General features: G+C 38.2%; 1 long non-coding RNA gene across 1 annotated transcript; it reads left to right on the top strand.

Annotated features, from left to right (window-relative positions):
- The first annotated feature begins 12,175 nt into the window (after window positions 1-12,175).
- Window positions 12,176-13,633, top strand: LOC139034672 (uncharacterized). Its single transcript, XR_011487163.1, has 2 exons — window positions 12,176-12,267; window positions 13,318-13,633. It is a non-coding gene; the product is annotated as an uncharacterized lncRNA (long non-coding RNA).
- The last annotated feature ends 7,086 nt before the right edge of the window (window positions 13,634-20,719 follow it).

Here is a 20,719-nt window from a genome sequence, read left to right as displayed (position 1 = left end):
CCAACGTATTGGAGCTTCAGCCTCAGTATCAGTTCTTCCAATGAATATTCAGGACTGATTTCCTTTAGGATTGACTGGTTTGATCTCCTTGCAGTCCAAGAGACTCTCAAGAGTCTTCTCCAACGTTACAGTTCAAAAGCATCAGTTCTTTGGTGCTCAGCTTTCTTTATGGTCCAACTCTCACATCCATACATGACTACAGGAAACACCATGGCTTTGACTATTTGGACTTTTGTTGGTAAAGTAATGCCTGTGCTTTTTAATATGCTGTCTAGGTTGGTCATAGTTTTTCTTCCAAGGAGCAAGTGTCTTTTAATTTCATGGCTGCAGTCACCACCTGCAGTGATTTTGGAAAACAAGAAAATAAAGTCTCTCACTGTTTCCATTGTTTCCTCATCTATTTGCCATGAAGTGATGGGACCAGATGCCATGACCTTAGTTTTTCAATGTTGAGCTTGAAGCCAACTTTTTCACTCTCCTCTTTCACTTTCATCAAGAGGCTCTTTAGTTCCTCTTCACTTTCTGCCATAAGGGTGGTGTCATCTGCATATCTGAGGTTATTGATATTTCTCCTGGCAGTCTTGATTCCAGCTTGTGCTTCATCCAGCCCAGGGTTTCTCATGATGTACTCTTCCTAGACGTTAAATAAACAGAGAGACCGTATACAGCCTTGTACTTCTTTTGCTATTTGGAACCAGTCTGTTGTTCCGTGTCCAGTTCTAACTGCTGCTTCTTTACCTGCATACAGGTTTCTCAGGGGGCAGGTCAGGTGGTCTGGTATTCCCATCTCTTTAAGAATTTTCCACAGTTTATTTCCACAGATTAACAGAAAGGTATTTGGAAACTCCACCTAATATTGGGCAATTAAACAAGCCACTTCTGAATAACCCAAAACCAAGGAAGAATTAACAAGAAAATTTAAGAAAATCTGACACAGAATGAAAACAAAAACATAATAAAGCAAAATTTTTGGAGTTAAAGCAGTAGTTTGATATCATTTAACACTTGTGTTTAAAAGAAGAAAGTATTGAAATAAATGACCTACACACTTCTCCCTTATGAAGAATGCATAAATTAAAGTGGAAGAAGAATAAATTAAATCTAGTCAAAGTATAAGAAAGGAAATAAAAAAAGACAGTAAGTGAATAAAATTTTAAAAAACAGAAAAAGAAAAAAAGCAATGAATCTAAAATTCCATTTTTAATAATGCCCCAAAATATAAATATTTAAAATAAATGTAATAAAACATGTAAAAATTGCATGTCGAAAACCATAAAACAACACTGAGAGAAATTAGAGAGGACCTAAAAATATAAGGACATGACCAAATTTATAATTAAAAGGGCCAATATGTTAAGATGTCACTTCTCTCCAAATTGATCTCCCAATGCAGTCCTAATCAAATTGATCTATACATATATTCCCAGTAAAAGTAAAGCAAAACTTTTCTCATGATATTAATAAGTTGGTTCTAAAATTTATGTGAAAAGCAGAGGAACTGGAGGGGCCAAAATAATTTCAAAAAATAAATCTGGGGAACACACATTAATTTATTATAAAACTACAATAATCAAAATAGTGTTTTACTTGAATAAGGACAGAAATAGACAAATGAGATACAATGAAGAACACAGAAACAGACCCATCCATATATAATTAATTAATTTTCCTCAAAAGTGCCAAGTAATTCAATGAAGAAAAGACCGCATTTTCAAAAATAGTGCTGGAAAAGTTGGATGTCCATATATCCAAAACCTATACCCCAGAAATTTGACCCTAACCTTCCATCATATGTAAAAGAATATACTAAAAAAGAAACAGACCTAATGATAAACTTTCTCTAGAAAGAAACTTAAGAAAATCACTGTGTTTGTAGGTTAGGCAAATACTTTTTGGTTTTAGATTAATAAAAATTATATAATTATATCTCTATTTATAATCTTTTGTTCTTCAAAAGACACTGTTAAGAAAATGAAAAGGCAAGGCAGAAAATGGGAGAAAACTATCTGATAAAGAACTACATCCAGAACATATAAACTCTTATAACTCAACTTAAGAAGTGAACAGATAAACAAATCAAAGATGCTCAACATAATTAGTCATTAGGGAAATACAAATTAGAACCACAGTGAAATACCACTACACACTCACTAAACTGGCTAAAATTTAAAAGGCTGACAATACCAAGCGTTGATGAGTATGTAGAAAAACAGGAACACTCATATATTACTAGTATAAATGCAAAATAATGTAGCCACATTTGGAAAACATTTTTTTCTAACTTAAATATACATTTACGTACAACCCAACACCCCAATTCTAAGATTTTATCCAAGAAAAACAAAACCTTGTGTCCAAATAAAGAACAGCAATTGAATGTTCAAGTAGCTTAATTCACAACAGCATAAAACGGGAAGCAACCCAATTAATCCAGCAACTAGTAAACATATAAACAAAATGTGGTATATCCATCCACAAAATGGAGCACTACTCAGCAATAAAAAGTAAATAACTACTCTACAACAGAATGAATGAATATTAAAGACAAACATCAGTGAGAGAAGTCAGACACAAAAGATTATGTACTATATAATTTCATTCACATTAATTCTGGAAAAAGCAAAACCACAGAGATGGAAAGCAGTAAGTGGTCGCCTCATGTAAGGGCTTGAGGTGGGGAAAGCAGATTGACTGAAAATGTACGGCTGTGAGAGCTGGACCATAGAGAAAGCTGAGTGCCAAAAAACCGATGCCTTCTAACTGTGGTGCTGGAGAAGACTCTTAAGAGTCTCCTGGACTGCAAGGAGATCCAACCAGTCCATCCTAAAGGAGATCAGTCCTGAATATTGATTGGAAGGACTGATGCTGAAGCTGAAACCCCAAAACTTTGGCCACCTGATGTGAAGAGCAGACTTATTAGAAAAGACCCTGATGCTGGGAAAGATTGAAGGTGGGAGGTGAAGGGGACAACAGAGATGAGATGAGATGTTTGGATGGCATCACCGACTCAAAGGACATGAGTTTGAGCCAACTCCAGGAAATGGTGAAGGACAGGGAAGCCGGGTGTGTTGCAGTCCATGGGGTTGCCAAGAGTCAGATGTGACCGATTGACTGAACAAGACTGAGATTTGGAATGTGAAAACTGTAACCATGAAAGGTATAAAATGGGAGAAAATTTATTTATAAACTTAGAGTAGTAAAGGTCTTTCTAAGTGTGTTACAAAACCCAGAAGCCATAAAAGAAATGACTGATAATTTCAACTATTTAAAAGTTAGAAGCATCTGCATGGCAAAAAAACGCCATTATCAATAGTGAAACGCATATGAAGAAAAATACAGAAAATCTTTTGCAACACACATCACAAAAAAATAAGTAATTTACTAAACTAGAAAATCCTACAAATAAATCAACAACCCAACAAACAGCAGGAGCATCAGTGGACAAACTATTCAGAGATCAGAAATTGGAACAGCTCTTAAACATAGGAAAATATGCTCAATTTCATTTACAAAAATAGAGGCATGAAAATTAAAACTAAAAAAAGGTAACTCATTTTTTACCTATCTGATTCCAAATATCAAAAAGCTTGTACATTGCGTTACAAAGGCATGAGAAGACAAGCGCTCTCATGCATTTTTTATGGGTTTGTAAACTGACGCAGCATCTACGGGTGGCAATTTGGTATATCAATCATAACAATAATCACATTTTAAAATTCATTTTATACACATGCATGTGTCAAAACTGAATTTTGTATATGAGTTCTTACCACACCAATACTGACAACAGTTAAGGAGTCAAAATAAACTAAAACTCATAAATACAGACTAGCTAAATCAGTCACGATATATCCATATAAAAGAATGCTATGGAGATGCCTGCCTGTGTGCATTTGTCAAAACAGTTATATTAATATTTTTTGAGAAAAGCATTGTATAAAAAATTAAGTATATGTTTACACATATTATTCACTTTCCCATAAATGATTATATATGGGTATATATCTGTATAGGCTTGTATTTATGATTTCTAGAAAATTATAACTACAGTGATTATCCAATGAAAAGAATTGAGTGCCTGTGGGGGAGAGGTATATCATCTTAAACATTTTCGATTTAATGTCACATATAATTTATTCAAAATGATGTAAAATTAAGGACAAATTTAATGTATTGATTAATTACAAAATAGGTATAAGAAATGCTTAGCAATTTAGTGGTGATAGTCCATGACAAGTCATTTAAGTGCAATAAGATGTTTGGAAATTTACCTTATATTTTAATGTTCATCTGTCAGAAAGCCAACTGCACTGTCTATCAGAGAAGAAATACTGAACAGGCTGAATATTTGAACTGATTATTATGCCTCCTCTTATATTCTAGCTTCCACTTACACAAGGGGATTTGAAAAGAGTGCATTGAGAGTGGGGAAAACAGACTTATGTTATCTCCTGTTGTTCCAAATTACTAAAGGCATATACATGCGTGTGTGTGAGACAGAGAGAAAGGAGAGAGAGGGAAGCAGGCCACAGGCTTGGACAGAGAAAGGGAAAGCCTAAATAAGAAGGGTCACAAGAGATACATGTTCCACTTATTGCTGTTACACTGGATCTGTAAACAGTTACTGGGTCTTTCTCTCTTTCCCAGAAATGGCTGCCTTTCAGCGCATTATGGAGTGAGTGTTCCTACAGGCTTTATTTATGTTGAAACGAAGGGTACATTAAGAGCCGTTTGTATTGAAAGCTATGATGCTATTTTAAGACATGTTTATTACGGTTTGACATCACAAACGCAAAACAGAGTTAGGGATCAGGGCAGCACTGGCAATAGGACAGTGCTTCAGCAACAGACATCTCTCCCTGTGTGTTAGGACTGACTCAATGACCCAAGCAGACAAAGGCAAGCGCCCACTTGATCTCCAAGCCTCTTAGACTGGTGGCTCACGCAAACACTTAAGAATGTCCTTTACATTCAGTTTGTTAACCCCTGTCTAAAGTTGACTTGAATTACAGTTCTACGCTGATCATCAGCTGTTTTCCTATAAGAGTACTGCGCTTCAGCAAAGTTGGAGTGCATGCGCATGCATGTGTGCATGCGCACACGATGTTGGCTATATCATTTTAAAATATTCTTACTCAAATTCATCTCTGAGCCCTGCACATCTCTCTTCTGTGGACCCTGCCTAGACCATTCCACAGTTTTCATCACCCCTTCTGAAATGAGTTTATATTGCCTTTATGACAATTTTAGAGTCAGCTGGTAATTTTTCAGGCACAGAAAATTTGCTTAGGTTATTTTTGGAATTTGTTTTTGCTGAATTTTATTTTCTATTTAAAAATATCAAGTCAATTGCACTATAGTAAGGAGAGTGATATTCCGAGAGTCCAAAAGGACTTCTGCTTCTGTCTATGACAGTGATGAACTCCAGACTTGCCCTCCCACAGTAAGAACTGAATAACTAGAGAAAATACATGACATTTGACAACAGCTCAGGATTGGGTTTCTTCAGAGAAGAAAAGCGTGAAGTGAGCTCTCCAGTTGGTCTGGGTTTCTGCCTAGAGCCACTTGCAAGGTCGTGGCCCAGAGGAAGGCTCCCAAGCAAAGCGCAGCAGTCTCCTGAGCTAAGAAGTCAAGCTTCTGCAGAGGGGAAGGTAGGCAGACGAAGCGCAGCAGAAACCCGCGTGAGAGGCTTGAATCTTCGTCTGACGACTAGGTCGTGCAGGCACAGGGTGAATCTCCATAAGGACAGGCAACGATGACCGCGGAGTTAGAGTGGACATTTTCCGTAGCTCACATAGGGATAGGGGTGAGAGGCATCCCAGTCCTGACCCATCAGAGAAGGCGGTCTCCGTGAACACGCTGCTTTCAGCAGAAACTCCAAAACAGGCCGCACCTTGGCCGTGGGATTCAGCTAGCTCTAGAGTAAAGGCTACTCTGCACCTTCCCTAACAAAACTTAAAACTAGGCTTGGGAAAATGAAGCTGATCCACAAGCACGCTCTGAAGGAAGACAATAAAATCCAGACATGCGACGATGGAATTTGTCCATACACATTAATTATTTCTTTTGTGTTTCTCTTGACCAAAATATAAGTTTCATAAAGGTAGATTTTATTCATAGATATATAGAAAATACTTAAAAGAGAAATTGTACAAACTAGGTAAGCAATAAATATCTATTGAATGAATAAAACTATTCAATCATCTGTTGCTGTCTAGTCACTAAGTCATGTTCGACTCTTTTGCAATGCCATGGACCTAAGCCCGCCAGGCTCCTTCGTCCATGGGATTGCCTAGGCAGGAATACTGGAGTGGGTAGCCATTTCCTTCTCCGGGGGATTTTCCAGGCCCAGGGATTAAACCCGTGTCTCCCGCATTGACAGGCAGATCCTTTACCTCTGAGCCACCAGAGAAGCCCAGTCTTTATCCTATATGAAATATTTATACTATATAAACTCATACCACACAACGTTTACTCTGGGTTAAATGTTTCTATTATACAAATTCAGGCCTCATTACTTTGTGGCTGAGAAATAAAATATCCTAATGAAAAGAAATGTTTTTTTTTTCCAAACGTCTCTTAGCAAGTAAAAATGAAGAGCAACAATCACAACTCTTATTTTATTTTGGAAAAAAAGGGAAAGTGAGATTTCCAAAGAGAAGGAATTAATAATTATTAATCAACCTAATTAAGGATAACTGAATTTTATAAAATGTGCATGACTTTACCTTTCCCACAACATATCTGTATAAAACAGCAAATTCACACAACATTGCAATGTGTGAAAGACCACCATGGAAGTAGTCTTGAAGGAGTACTCAGTATGAGGCTCTAACTCGGCAACATGGTCCCTAATGAAAAATTAGCATGTAAACTAAACAAGCAACAAAATAAAATATACATATAAATATTTTTATGATGTAAAAAAACAATATATGGCACATTTTATTTTCTTTTTTCTTTTTTTTTTCATGGAAACATTGCTTTGGTTTAATAAGAAGTGCTCCTAGGAAAATGTGTTGACAACGTACACACTAGAAGGAAGGAAAATGTTTGTCTACAAAGTATGAAAAATTCAGTGGAATGTCCCCCTGGAAATTCCAGAATCTCTTCTTCCTTTTTTTTGGATGACATAGGTCTTTCTTTCTTTGGAAGCTCTCTATATATGGCCTTCCCTGGTGGCGTGTGGTAAAGAATCCGCCTGCCAATGCAGGAGACTTGGGTTTGATCCCTGGGTCAGGAAGATCCCCTGGAAATGGAGATGGCAACCCATTTCAGTCCTCTTGCCTGGAACATCCCATGGACAGAGGAGCCTGTCGAACCACAGTGCATGAGTTGCGCATAAATGAGCACACACGCTCATGGTTCTTCATTTATTTTTAGGTGGCACAGCTCATTTATTAGGAAGCTCTGTGTGGGCCCAGTGTAAAGCTGAGTTTGGGACTCAGGCTCATTCACTAGGATACCCAGCCTCTGAGCAGAGCTGAGCTCATGATGCCAGCCAGACCACTGTGACATTATCCCCTGGACTTCTGTGTCCACCGTCCCTGCTGAGAAGGTCAGAAGTGGTCATGCTGGTTGTAACCTGATCGTGGGACCCAGGTCAAAGTTGTTTGGACCAAGGATGGAGGTCTTTCCACGAGTGGAAAGTTCTGTGCTTGGTTTAATAGAACATCTGCCCACAGTCTGCCTTCTGAGAGGGCTGGGTCCTGACGTACTTCCCTGTGAGATTTTGTCAAAAAGGTTACCTATGATTGATTCAGGAAGAGTCAGCAGATCAAGAGACACCCTGGAGAAATCTGCACTGACTTGGATCATTTTCTCAAGTTTATTATAATGAAATTTTTAATAAATATTCTTTATGAAATTGTGCCTGCTGATTTATAAAGTTTATGTCACCTGATATATTCCACGTCATCATCCTACATAAAAATATCCATAGCAAAGATCAAGTACATGCAAAAACAGTGTAAATGTTTATGATCTCAGTTTTTCTACTTTTTTTGAAAATTTTCCGATTTTGATGAACTTGCACTACTTTAAAAAATAAATATGAGTTGTTTTTTTTGTTTGTTTGTTTGTTTGTTTGTTTTTGCATTCAGCAATGCAGCCACTGGCAGAGTCAAGATATACACGTTTCTGTTACCCTCAAAAATTCCTCTGTGCCCCTTTGTAGTCATTTCCTTCCCTGATTCTAGCCCTTGGCCACCACCAATGTGTTTTTGTTATGGGGAATACATGTAAATCCATGGCTGATTCATTTCAATGTATGACAAAAACTACTGTAATGATGTAAAGTAATTAGCCTATAAAAAAAAAAAACAAAAAAAAAACAAAAAGGCACATTTTATTTTCAAAAATTAAATTATTTTTCAAAGCTTGTATTATGATAAATTTTGGTTTTGTCACAAAGTAAAATTTTGCATATGAACACCAAATTTTCATATACTGCTTACTAGTTGTATAATTAAATTTATAATTAAAAAATTCTCAGCAAACAAAAGTTCAAGACTAGATAACTTCATAAGGGAATTATACAAAACATATAAAGGTAAACTAATATCTATCATTCTCAAACAGTTCTAAAAAATCTAAGAGGACAGAACACTCCCAAATTTACTATGAGGCCACCATTACCTTGATACAAAGACCAGATAAAAACAGTACCAAAAAATAAAATTATAGGCCATATCATAGGTGCAAAAATCCTCCAGAAAATAGTAGCAAACTGATTCCAACAATATATAAAAATGATCACACACCATGATCAAGTAGGATGATTTATTCCAGGGGTACAAGGATGGTACAAATTCACAAATCAATCAATGTGATATCACATGAACAAAAGGAAGGATAAAAATCACATTATCATCTCAAGAGATGCAGTGAAAACATCTGACAAAATGCAACATCCACTCACAATAAAATAAAAAATACTGTATGATTTCACTTAAATATGAAATCTAAAATTAATACAAACCAATGTATATGCAAAACAAACTCACAGATATAGAAAAACTAGTGGTTACTAAAGGGGAGAGGGAAAGGATAAGGGAAGTTAGAGAGATGGAATTAAGGTACACAAACTACTATATATGAAATAAATAACAAGTATAGATTATGTAGCACAGGAAATTATAGACCTTATCTTGTCATAACTTTTAATGGAGTCTAATCTATAAGAATACTGAATCACAGTGCTGCACACCTGAATCTAATATAATATTGTAAATGAACTCTAACTTAAATTTGTTTTTAATATAGCAAAACAGAAACAGACACAGAACAAACCAGTGACTGCCAGAGAGGAAGGCACTGGGTGGGCGAGAGAAATAGGTGAGAGAGGTTAAGAGGTATGAGCTAGTTATAAATAAGTCCCAGAGGTGTAACCACAGCACAGGGAATATAGCCAATCATATTGTAATAACTTTGTATGGTGACAGACGGTAACTAGACTTAACAAGGTGACCATCTTGCAGTGTGTAACAATATTGAATTACTTTGTTGTACATCTGAAAAGAATATAATATTGTAAGTCAGTTAAGACTCTGGATTTGGGGCTTCTTGCAAACACCCAACATGGCACCTCCAGCCCCTGCATTCCCCAGGTTATGGCGATTGACTAATGCTAAGCAGAAGGTGCTGTATTTGGATAGAAGATAATGCCCTCTGTGTGCATGCATGCTAAGTCATTTCAGTCGTGTCCAACTCTTTGCAATCCTATGGAATGTAGCTTGTGAGGTTCCTCTGTCCTTGGAGATTCTCCAGGCAAGAATACTGGAGTGGGTTGCCATGCCCTCCTCCAGGGGATCTTCCTGACAGAGGAATAGAACCTGCATCTCTTTTCTCTCCTGCATATGCAGGTGGATTCTTTACCTCTAGCACCACATGGGAAGCCCAATACCCTCTATAGTTCATGTGATATTCACACTGCTATTTATCAAGCCACCTTCTCTCACCAGTTTGACATTTGATGGCACAGGATGGCATTTCAGTTTACAAGCTGGCCTAACTCAGATTCTACCAGAGGCTTGATCTAATAAAATCTTTTAAAATTATTCCTCTGGGTAAATTATGTCACCTCTCTGTTCAAGTTTCTCAAATACAAGATGAAGAGGAAAGACCAAGTGGTCCTAAATCCACTCATCGAAGGGGCTGGAAAACCAATACCTTGACCTCACCTTCCTTCCTCATATACTCTTGGGTTAGGGTTCTTCATTGCCTGAGCCCAACCAGAAGTCCAAGGATAGATGAACAGTTTAGAAGAATTTAGAACCCAAAATGGCCAGGCAGCATCAAATTTATCAAAACTGTGATTGTCTTCTGAAAGAAGCAGTCCTCTCCAGAAATTTAAAATTCAGAGACCCCAGAGTCATGTAGAGAATATGAAAAAATTCAGTCAGTGGCTCATTAGCCAAAACAATGATAAAGGCCAATCTCACCTTCATCCTTGGTTTCTGAGAATCTTCTAACTACACAGCTGGAACTAAATTCCAACTTCTGGATTAAGGACTGTTGCATCCCATAGAACAGTACTAAACCTCCCAGGGCATTTTGCCCTGACTGACACTGCAACTGAGCCTTCCCCAGACCACGACACTGTTTTGTCAAGATCACTGTTTTGGGAGCATGGGGCACAAAGTAAGACCAGAATGAATTCAGTGGCGTGAGGCAACGCCACACTTTCTTCACTATTAAATGAGTCCCCTGGACAGAGGTGCTATTTTATAGGATGCTATGGATACAGCAATCTGAAAGTCATGAACCAACATGCCGCAGAAGCCCTGAAGGCAGGGAAGGAAAGAAAGTGTGTTCTTGAATAACTGTCTTAGTGGACCAATGCTGACTCCTCCCTCGTGAGCAGGGAGCGGCCAGCTGTTCCCTTCATGAGTGGGGCAGAAGCCTACCGTTGCCCTTTGCTGCATTCAGGGCGGACACTCGGTTAAGTGTCTAGAAGCCCGATCAGACTTGTTAAGAGCGGGTGCATGTTGAATGCACACAGAACTTCCAGATTTGATGCCATGACCATTTCACAATGGACCTGTGAAACAGTTACCAGGGTGCCAGCAATAAGAAGCTGACTGATATCCATGATGAGTCAAGTTTTCTACCTAATTATTAAGATCCTCCTTCACAGATCTGAAGCCCTATATATAGTGAGCATGTATGTAGGTCATAAGTATTTTGCAGCCAGTGCCCCATATACACCTGTCTACACACCTTATCTCTAGGCCTCTCGCAACCAACCTTCCAAATGTGTTCATTTCAAATCCAAGACCATCCCATCAATTCATTAGCCACAGTTCGTGAATCACATACATCTACACTCAGGCCATCCTTCCTTCCATGCAACCACATGGATCACCTAAACTCTTGTCTATTCTGGGGATTCCGTTTCGCCACTGTTTTTTCAGAGCCAGCTGTGAGAGGAGGTATAGTTCAGTAGCTGCCCCTTTCTGGCTCACGCCAATTCTATCAGTATGAAGCAGAAGAAGGCAGAATCCTGTTCTGGTATTTAAGCCCTGTACCTATCCTGATAATTTCTTTTTTTTTTTTTCCCTCAGATGTATAAAAAGTGAAACAAACTTACGGCATCACTCTCACACATAAGCCCATACAAGCTTTGTCCCTGAACTAGATACTGTTGTTTCAGAAACATTTCCTATCAAGCATTAAGAGTCAACTATAAATTAACCTTTCTACAGCAGTAGAGAAAGGCAGCAATAACATTCCTAAGATGTACATATTTTCTTAAAAATGAAACATTGTTTTAGAGCTATATCGGTTTCCCTCCCCCATCTCCATCACAAGCAAACTTACTCTTACTGGAAAGGATAAAACTGATGTCAGGGAAAGCAAACAGTCCTCACTCATGTAAACAACCTCATCTGTAATTCATTAACTCTGCTGCTCTCAGCCTCTTAGAAAACGTGTCTCATTTATTAGCTTCCAATCCCAAGTTCGTGTTTGTCTTCCAGTTCGGGGGTGTTATTGAGCAGTAAAGGAAAGAGATGTTCTATTACTGATGACAGCTCATACATGGAGTTACCAACCTCACACCAGTGATGCAGGTTTTTAATAAATAAACTCTTTTGATCTCTGTCCGATTAACTATCCCACTCTCCGCATTATTTATATGCCCTGCCCACTTAAGAAAGCAGAAAAGCACATTCACTGAGACACCGCACTCCTCATCCTGCCACCTAAAACAAGAGAAACAGAAACTGCGAAAGCAGTAGCTGCCGAGGAACGGCAATGCCTCTCACGGTGAGCGACGCTATTGGCATTCGGCCTGATTTTATTTGGTAAATGAGACGCAGATGTCAGGTGACACTCTAACCAGGAAAATAACGATACTAAAAATTATAATAAGAAAGCTATTTCCTTTCACATTTTCCTCCCATCCTTCAAAACTATTAGGGAAAAAAAAAGTCTCAGTTTGGTGATAGTCTTTAACACCTAAGGTTTTAACTCAGAGAGAGCAGGCTTCACGCTCAGAACACTTAGTGGGCAACCACATCTAGCAAGAACTTATTGTCATTATTCTGTTTTTGTTGTCTATTTATGAAAAGTGGCACCATCTGTTTAGTAGAGATAGTGAGGTTTCTCTTTTGATAAACTTACGTTTTAAAAGCAAGTTATTTTAGCAAAAGTGTTAAGCAAATAATAGTGCAGGTGATACATAAATAAAATGAACATTTTAAAAATGGGAGTATAAAAGAAAGAAGCATTGAAAGCATTGCGAGAGAAAAAAGACATAACTCTTTAAGGTAGGATGTCATCTGCTGCTGCTGAGTCACTCCAGTCGTGTCCGACTCTGTGCGACCCCACAGACGGCGGCCCACCAGGCTCCCCCGTCCCTGGGATTCTCCAGGCAAGAACACTGGAGTGGGTTGCCATTTCCTTCTCCAGTGCAAGAAAGTGAAAAGTGAAAGTGAAGTCGCTCAGTCGTGTCCTACTCTTCATGACCCCATGGACTGCAGCCCACCAGCTTCCTCTGTCCATGGGATTTTCCAGGCAAGAATGCTGGAGTGGGGTGCCATTGCCTTCTCCAAGGATGTCATCTAGAAAATAGAAACTACTCAATATGGCAGGCGTTTGTGTCTGGGCCACGTGTGTGCACAGGAGAGGACCTAAGGTTCTGACTCTTCTGTGTCCCATTTCCACATGATGAAAACATCATGTCATTGTCATATTTCCACTCTGTTAAATTTATTTTGTATTATACATACAACATTGGCTCTCATGTTACCATATTTTTCAAAACTCGATATATGTGTGCATGTGTATGTGTGTGTGCATCTGCTCTTGTTTCAGTCGTGGCTGACTCTTTGCAACCCTTTGAACTGCAGCCCCCCCAGGCTCCTGTGTCCATGGGATTCTCCAAGCAAGGATGCTAGAGCCAAGCCCACCCCCAGAGCATCTTCCCACCTGAGGAATCAAACCCGGGTCTCTCTAGTCTCCTGCATTGGCAGGTGGGTTCTTTACCACCAGCTCCACCTGGGAAGCCCTTGTGTATGTATACATACATGGATTTTTATTTTTTACAACTGTCTTTAATCCTGAAAACTCCTTCTGGAATATCAGTTATTTCCTTCAATTAAATATATAATATACTGCTTTATAAACACTATGTCCTTGAGCATTTTTGTTTATTTACTCTCTGGATTGTCTCCTATTTAGAACCTAGGCTTAATAAACTCATTTTATTGAAGTAAATGTTTCTGGAGATCTTGTTCTTCAGAAAGAATAGATGTAATTGGCACTTTGTGTATAGGAATAGAAGAGTCTTCATTAAACTTCATTTGTCTTATTCAGCTGCGATTAAGTGTTAAAAATTATATTTTATTGCAGTTATTTATATTTCTCTCTATGCAGTCATATGCAAATTACATTATTTGTTAATTTCACATTTAAAAAAAAAACTGACTTTGTAGACAGATCAGGAAGAAGGGCTTATACCTACTTAGAATGATTTATTTTTCATTTCACCACTGTCAAACATTTGTTTATAGCATTGACAACTGTAAGAAAGGGAAGTGGTTGTTTAAGGATCATCACTCTGCCAGTTTTTCAGTTTCTGGCATTCCACTGTGTCTCCCAATAGTTCTTAGGACCTACTTCACTGGAAATGTTCCACATAGGTCACTAAACTTTTAAAGTCTCCCAAATACTTCCTAAGGCACAGTCTGTTCTTTTCCTTCCTTGGATTCTTGAATTGAAGCTAAAATTGCTGTGGCTTTTGAACACAAATAAATAGACAACTTCTAGAGTTGTTTTTGAATTACTGAGATTAAGTTTTCACTCATTCTCATGAAAAAAGACAGATTTGCCACATGTGCATAAACCCAAAGGGATGCTGAACTAAGAAACAGATCAGTAATCACTGTAGAATAAACAGATGTACACTTTGGCAAGTTTTGAATTTTTTAAAGAACAACAACCAAAAAAAGTTGGTCAAGTTTATTCCCATGCTCAAGTCTCTTACTCTTTAATTGAAAGTGCCTTTTGTAAAGTACTTTTTCAGGCATAATAAACATGTTCTGATATGTTTAGAGTCCTACAGCTATAATACCATAGGACCTGGAATCACTGGTTCCTCATATTTTTAAACAAACACTCAGCAATAAAAACAACAAACCATGAAATTCACACAGATTTTTTTCCATGTTGTCTCTAGATTGTATATGTTTCTTTATACACTTTTTTCACTTAAAGGACAATTGACATAATCCAAAAGCACATCATTTAGAGAATGCTTCATGTGTAAAATATAACTTTTAAAAAATTATATTAAAAATGTAATTTTAAAATAGTCACTATCAAAAGACAAATTTAAGTTTTTTTCTTTTATAACATCCAATGTGAACTTTGCATTTATTTGAAAATACAATGCTTCCTTATACATTTCTTGTAACTTAATTTCAGTTTTGAAATAACTTTTCAACTTAAGATTCAAAAATATTACAAGGAACAAAGAAATGTAACTTTTGTAGTAGCTGATGAAATGCTTAGCAAGAAAGTATTTTTAATATAAAAGAGAAATTTTAGAATAAAGTCAGAATCACACAGACATTAAATATATCTGGGATCCTGGTCAGGGGACTATCAAAATCTGTCTGCCACTCTCTCCCCAAGAAGAGTCTTGCCATCAAGATAAAGATGGAGAGAAATTAAATAAAAGCTCAAGACTATATATCCCCTTATATGGAAAGACAAGTTTTCTAGAATGAAATGTAACATAATCAATCTGGTATCCATTCAAGAAACTTTTGCTCTTAAATCCTACAATTAAATTAAAACCAAATTGCAAGTTAAATATTAAAATGTAAAAACACCCCAAAGGATTGTAAGTGGCTTAACCTATGTTATTGAGTTTTACAATACCATTTTTTTTTTTTACAAATATGAGAAAAAAAATTTTCAGGCTTAGGGAAAACAGAACATTTTGTTTCATGTTCTCTATGTCCTATTGAAAAGAAGACTTATTTCAGTAGATTACAGAAACGATTATAAAGAAGTATTATTCCAATATAAATTATTAGTCCAGGCATTCAAAACTGCATTTGGGAAAGAAAACCCTTAGTTCATCCTAGAAAAGAAAGGTTCAATGCATAAATATCCATACAACTGGAAAAGAAGGAGAGGTGGAGGAAAACCAAGTCTTAGAGACCAGGATACTCTGCATCCACATGCAAGGGTTAACTGTTAGGCTGCTCTTTGTGATCACCGTCTTCTCCTCCTTCTCAAAAGCAGGTTTATGCATTTTCCTTTTCACTTATGCTTCTGTACGTGCTGTTTCATCATATTCTAAGTAACATTCCTTTGCATTTGCCCGGTGGCTCAGATAGTAAAGAATCTGCCTATTGTGCAGGAGGCCTGGGTTTGATCCTCGGGTCGGGAAGATCCCTTGGAGAGGAAATGGCAGTCCACTCCAGTATTCCTGCCTGGAGAATTCCATGGCCAGAGTCCATGGGGTTGCAAACAGTCACATACGACTGAGTGAGTAACACGCGCAAAGAAGATTCTAAAAGTTCAAAATCAGACTGTGTGCTTCCTTCCAGTTCATACTGTGGACTGAGTTCAGACACTTAGCAACCTTCCCTCCTAAAATCTGATTAAAATGTTAAAAATACAAATCACAGCATCTAAAATAATTATAGCTTATTTCTACTGAGCAACACTACGTTTCAAGCATTCTTCTGCATGTACCTATTTAATCCTCAGCAATCCCACTTTACAGGTGAACAAACTGAGGAACAAAGCAGTTAGGGAACTGTGCCAAGTCACAAAATCAGTATTGAGTGGAGCCAGGGTTTGAATCCCGGAGCCATGAAGGGGGCCGCTAAGCACACTGCCAGCGGGAAGAAGAAGATGAAGAAAAAGAAGGAGGAAGAGGGGAAGGTGGAGGAAGAGAAGGAGACGGGGAAGCAGAAGAAGAAAGAGAGGGGGAGAGAGGTGGGGAGGGGAGGAGAAGGAGAAGGGGAGAAACAGGAAGCAATCAATAAAGGGGATGAAAATAAGAAATGCTCTTTTCAGGAGACTAAAATTTTCCAAGAATTTCTATAAGAAAACAGATTGATGGAGGGTGCACAATCATAAGAGGAGCGGCAGGCTATGAGGTAATCACCCGCAAGACATTAAATTTCTTAAATGTCTACAATATGTCTAGATTGATTAAGGGTTCTCATCATCCCCATAGGACAGTGCAGCTGCAGAATTTGTCCTCACCCTAAAGCAGGCTCCAACCAGGGAGTCGGGGGGAAAAAAGTGTTTATACTAGAAGGAATGTCATGCAGGTGACTGATCGCACAGAGGACTGTGTCGCCGAGAAGCCAGGCAGGGATAAAGCAGGAGGCAGGGCGGACGTGGCGCTCCTGGCGGCAGACGGTCAGGTCGCCAGGTGGAAGCGCGGATCAGGCGTGTCCCGGGAAAGCGGAAGCTATTTCCGGAGACACTGACCGGGACAGGCGAGCGGAGGGAAGGGGAGAAAGGCTTTTCATCCCCTCCTCCGTGTCTCCATCCGATGCCTCTGTGTCCCACTGGTCACACCCAGCCAGGACCGTTGATGAGACCCAGGAAACACAGCCTGGGAGTGAATTTCCCCACGATAAGGAACAGAGCAAGAGCAAAAAAAAAAAAAAATGATTCTGAGTGCACGGGCTCCAGGCAGCGTGGATATTTCTAAATAAAGTGACAGACCAGCCTGGCAAGCAGTTCCGGGGTGGGTGTGAGGGCCAGAGACGAGTAAAACAAACGCTGACCTAACCCTGGACACCTGACTTCATCCTCTTGGGGCACGCACTCACCTTTCATCTACATCCCACGCTCGCTCACGGGAAGCCCTTAGTTCAGTTCAGGTCAGCGGCTGTCGTGGCCGACTCTTGCGACCCCACGAATCGCAGCAGGCCAGGCCTCCACGTCCTCCCTTACTTAGTTCAGGGAGAGACCACGTGTGTGAACTCGCCTAACCAGCTGCAGATGAAGCACAGTAGTAGGTGCCCAAAATTATCAAACTACTTCATTCTGTATCAGTTTTAAAGGACAACTCAGGGTTAGCAGGAATCTGAGGAAAATGAACAGTAGGAAAGAAAAGGACCATGATAAAAAAAAAAAAAAAAAAAAACAGAACACTTAACCCTGGAGAAAACAGTGATACTGAAGAAGACAAATAATTCTAAATTAATGTCAGAAGATTAGACAACACCTGCCTCCATAAAACTAAAACGAACTGCTATAAAAAAAGAAGCAATCAAAGAAAAAGAAAATGTTCTTGGAAAGTAGGTCACAGACTTTTTAATAAAAATTCAAAACTGCTGAATCATAGCGAAAACATTCCTAAAGACCAAATTTGAGATAGAGAAGATAAGATTGAATACATCTTCCAAGATGAAAACAAGACAGAAATTTAAAATATATATATTAAAAAAACCCTCCAGATATACAAAATAAGGCTCAAGGAGGTAGGAGAGTAATTTTTTAAATAGTCATAGAATAAACTTCCCACTCTCAAGAAAGATACAAGTTTTAGATTGAAAAGGCCCATCCAGTTCTAAGCAAGAAAAAAAAAAAGAGAAAGATATGCATTGAGATTTTTATTGAATTCAGTAGATAGAGAATTCTGAAAGCTTCCAGAACCAACAAACAAATGAGAATCAGACACAACAGACTTCATTTCAATTGTACTGAGAGCCTAAATAAAATGGAACAATAGCTTCAAAGCTTTGAAGGGAAAGAAGAGGTACAGATGTGGATGCAGGTATAGAGTTAAAAATCATAGAGGTATATCCATGATAATAATGAGAGCAACGCTTCTAAGTAAAGACAGCTAACCTGCGTGTCTGCACTGCACTGCATCTAGCACAGCCTGTGGCACAAGCAAGGTGCTCAGCCAATATTATCGGCTTTGTGTGTGACACATTGTTGAGTGGAAGACAGAAGGGGACGAATAAGGCCACAGAGTCTTAATGGGAAGCAGTATACACAGTGTCAACCTATACGAACCATTAAATCTGTCAGTGTTGTCTTCTTGAGCCATTCTTGCTTTCTGAGACTCATTTGGTTTCATTCTCACATTTGATTAACAATTTGGTTAAGCAGTCAGATACCTTCGTTGAACGCAAGCACAGGGCTGGTTTATGCCTTCACGGACTTGCAGCCTGAACACTCCCCAAATAGCACTGTCCATCACTCCACAGGATGGCCGGCCTCGTCAGTTATAACCTCGCTGTGGCAGGCAGATGTCAAGGGGACAGAGGGAAGACTGACACCTCAAGCTCGGCTGTTGCCTTTAAACTGACTTTTGCAAGCTCATTTTACACCTTAGCTGGGGAGGATCCAGGACCCAGTGAAAAGGCTGCTAGGCTTTCCTAGTGTTCTTATGGTCCTTTAACCAGTTAATTCTATCAATTCAAGTAATTCCTCTCTTACGCCAAGAACCTGGAGAGTACATATTAAAAGTATTTTGCTACATGTGAAATCATATTCTTAATAAAACACAAAGTAGAAAGCAGAATCAAAATTGCCCATAATTCAGATATCTAGGAGAAAAATCACTGCTACCATTTTAATATGTTCTCCTCATGTTTTACTTAGAAAAATAAAGTCATACTTCCTCTCACTGAATGAAATATCATTAATATACTTCCATGTCAATGAACATGCTTCTATGTCATTAGTTTTTATTACTGCAGAGTCTTTAATATATATGTGTGTATATATATATATATATATATATATATATATCTTTCTGATTATATCATTAAACCTTTTGCCAAATAAAAATGTTTGTCTCCATTATAAAGCAACAGTCAGATATCACAGTTTTATATCTTATAATAATCAAAATAATGCTTTATAGTAGAAAATATAGAAAAATATATTGAAGAATACAAAAAAGTCCTTATCTCATCACAAAAAGTCCACTATTAATATACTATTAAGTATTCAATTCTATCTGAAGGATTAAATTTCACTCTAATTCTTATATTAAGGAAAGTTATTAATACTCCGTTGCTTTTCATGTTGCCCCATTTCTTTTATTCCTTTTTTGTTTTACTAAATTATACCTGGAAGCAATGATTTAAGGGAGTGCACGGCTAATTTTTCTTTCTTGTTTGCTGGTTTTATCTTTCAGTGTGATTGAGGTATAATGGACATACAGCAGTGTATACGTTTAAGGTATGCACTATAATTATCTGACTTACATACATCAAAAAATGATTGTGTAGATAAATATTATGAGCCCATGTCCTCCAAAGCTATTTTTTACTTGCTCCTCACACCTAATATTTTAAGTGCAAAACTTAGGATTAAAATAATTTTCCTCAGAACAGATAAGACTTTAAGCTACATAGGTCACTTAAAAGAAGTTAACTGTGAGGGGCAAGAATAAAAGTATTCTGAAAGTAAAGGTGGTGAATGGTTGATTGGTAAGAATATTTGAGGACCCAGAGAATCTACTTACAGTAGAAAAATATCCTAAAATAAAGGGAGTTTCAGACATGATGTGCTGAAAGGCAACAGATAAGTATTTGCCCAAATATCTGAATTTTCCTGTAGCAATGATGGGTTTGAAATAGTCTGCCCATTCTATTACCAAGTTTCCCTTCTAGAACAGTGTCAATGAATTGCAAACTAACTTGTTTTTAGCTGGGACTGTTTTAAGACACTTGTCTTATGAATAGCCTATCCTAACTTTAATGGTCAGTTTTACCAGAACTGAGGGCTTCCCTGGTGGTTCAGAGGGTAAAGCGTCTGCCTGCAATGTGGGAGACCCAAGTTCAATCCCTGGGTTGGGAAGATCCCCTGGAGAAGGAAATGGCATCCCACTCCAGTACTCTTGCCTGGAAAATTCCATGGACTGAGGAGCCTGGTAAGCTAAAGTCCATCGACTCACAAAGAGTCACACGTGACTGAGCAGCTTCACTTCTTACCAGAAGTGAAGATGTTTATTAGGGTACTGAAAAGCCAATAATAAAGCCCTTTAGTTGTATTTTAAAAAAAATCAAGATTCCCGGTCTTTTGTCTGTCTCTGTTTCAGTCCCTTTGTGGGGCCTCAAGGAGGTCAGTTAATGGGAATGTGTCCTAAAGTTAAAACTTCCTAACATGGTGCCCAGCACATCTCAAGCCTCAGTAAATATTAATAGGACAAGCACATTAATGGCTGAGAAGTAGTTCCATTAGACAACTGACCCTTGAATTTTTATAATACTTCTTA

This window comes from Odocoileus virginianus, chromosome 4 (assembly GCF_023699985.2).
Source record: "Odocoileus virginianus isolate 20LAN1187 ecotype Illinois chromosome 4, Ovbor_1.2, whole genome shotgun sequence".
In the NCBI taxonomy this organism is placed as follows: Eukaryota; Metazoa; Chordata; class Mammalia; order Artiodactyla; family Cervidae; genus Odocoileus; species Odocoileus virginianus.
The sequence above is the reverse complement of the archived record's forward strand: the minus strand, read 5'-3'. Positions and strand labels throughout refer to the sequence as shown.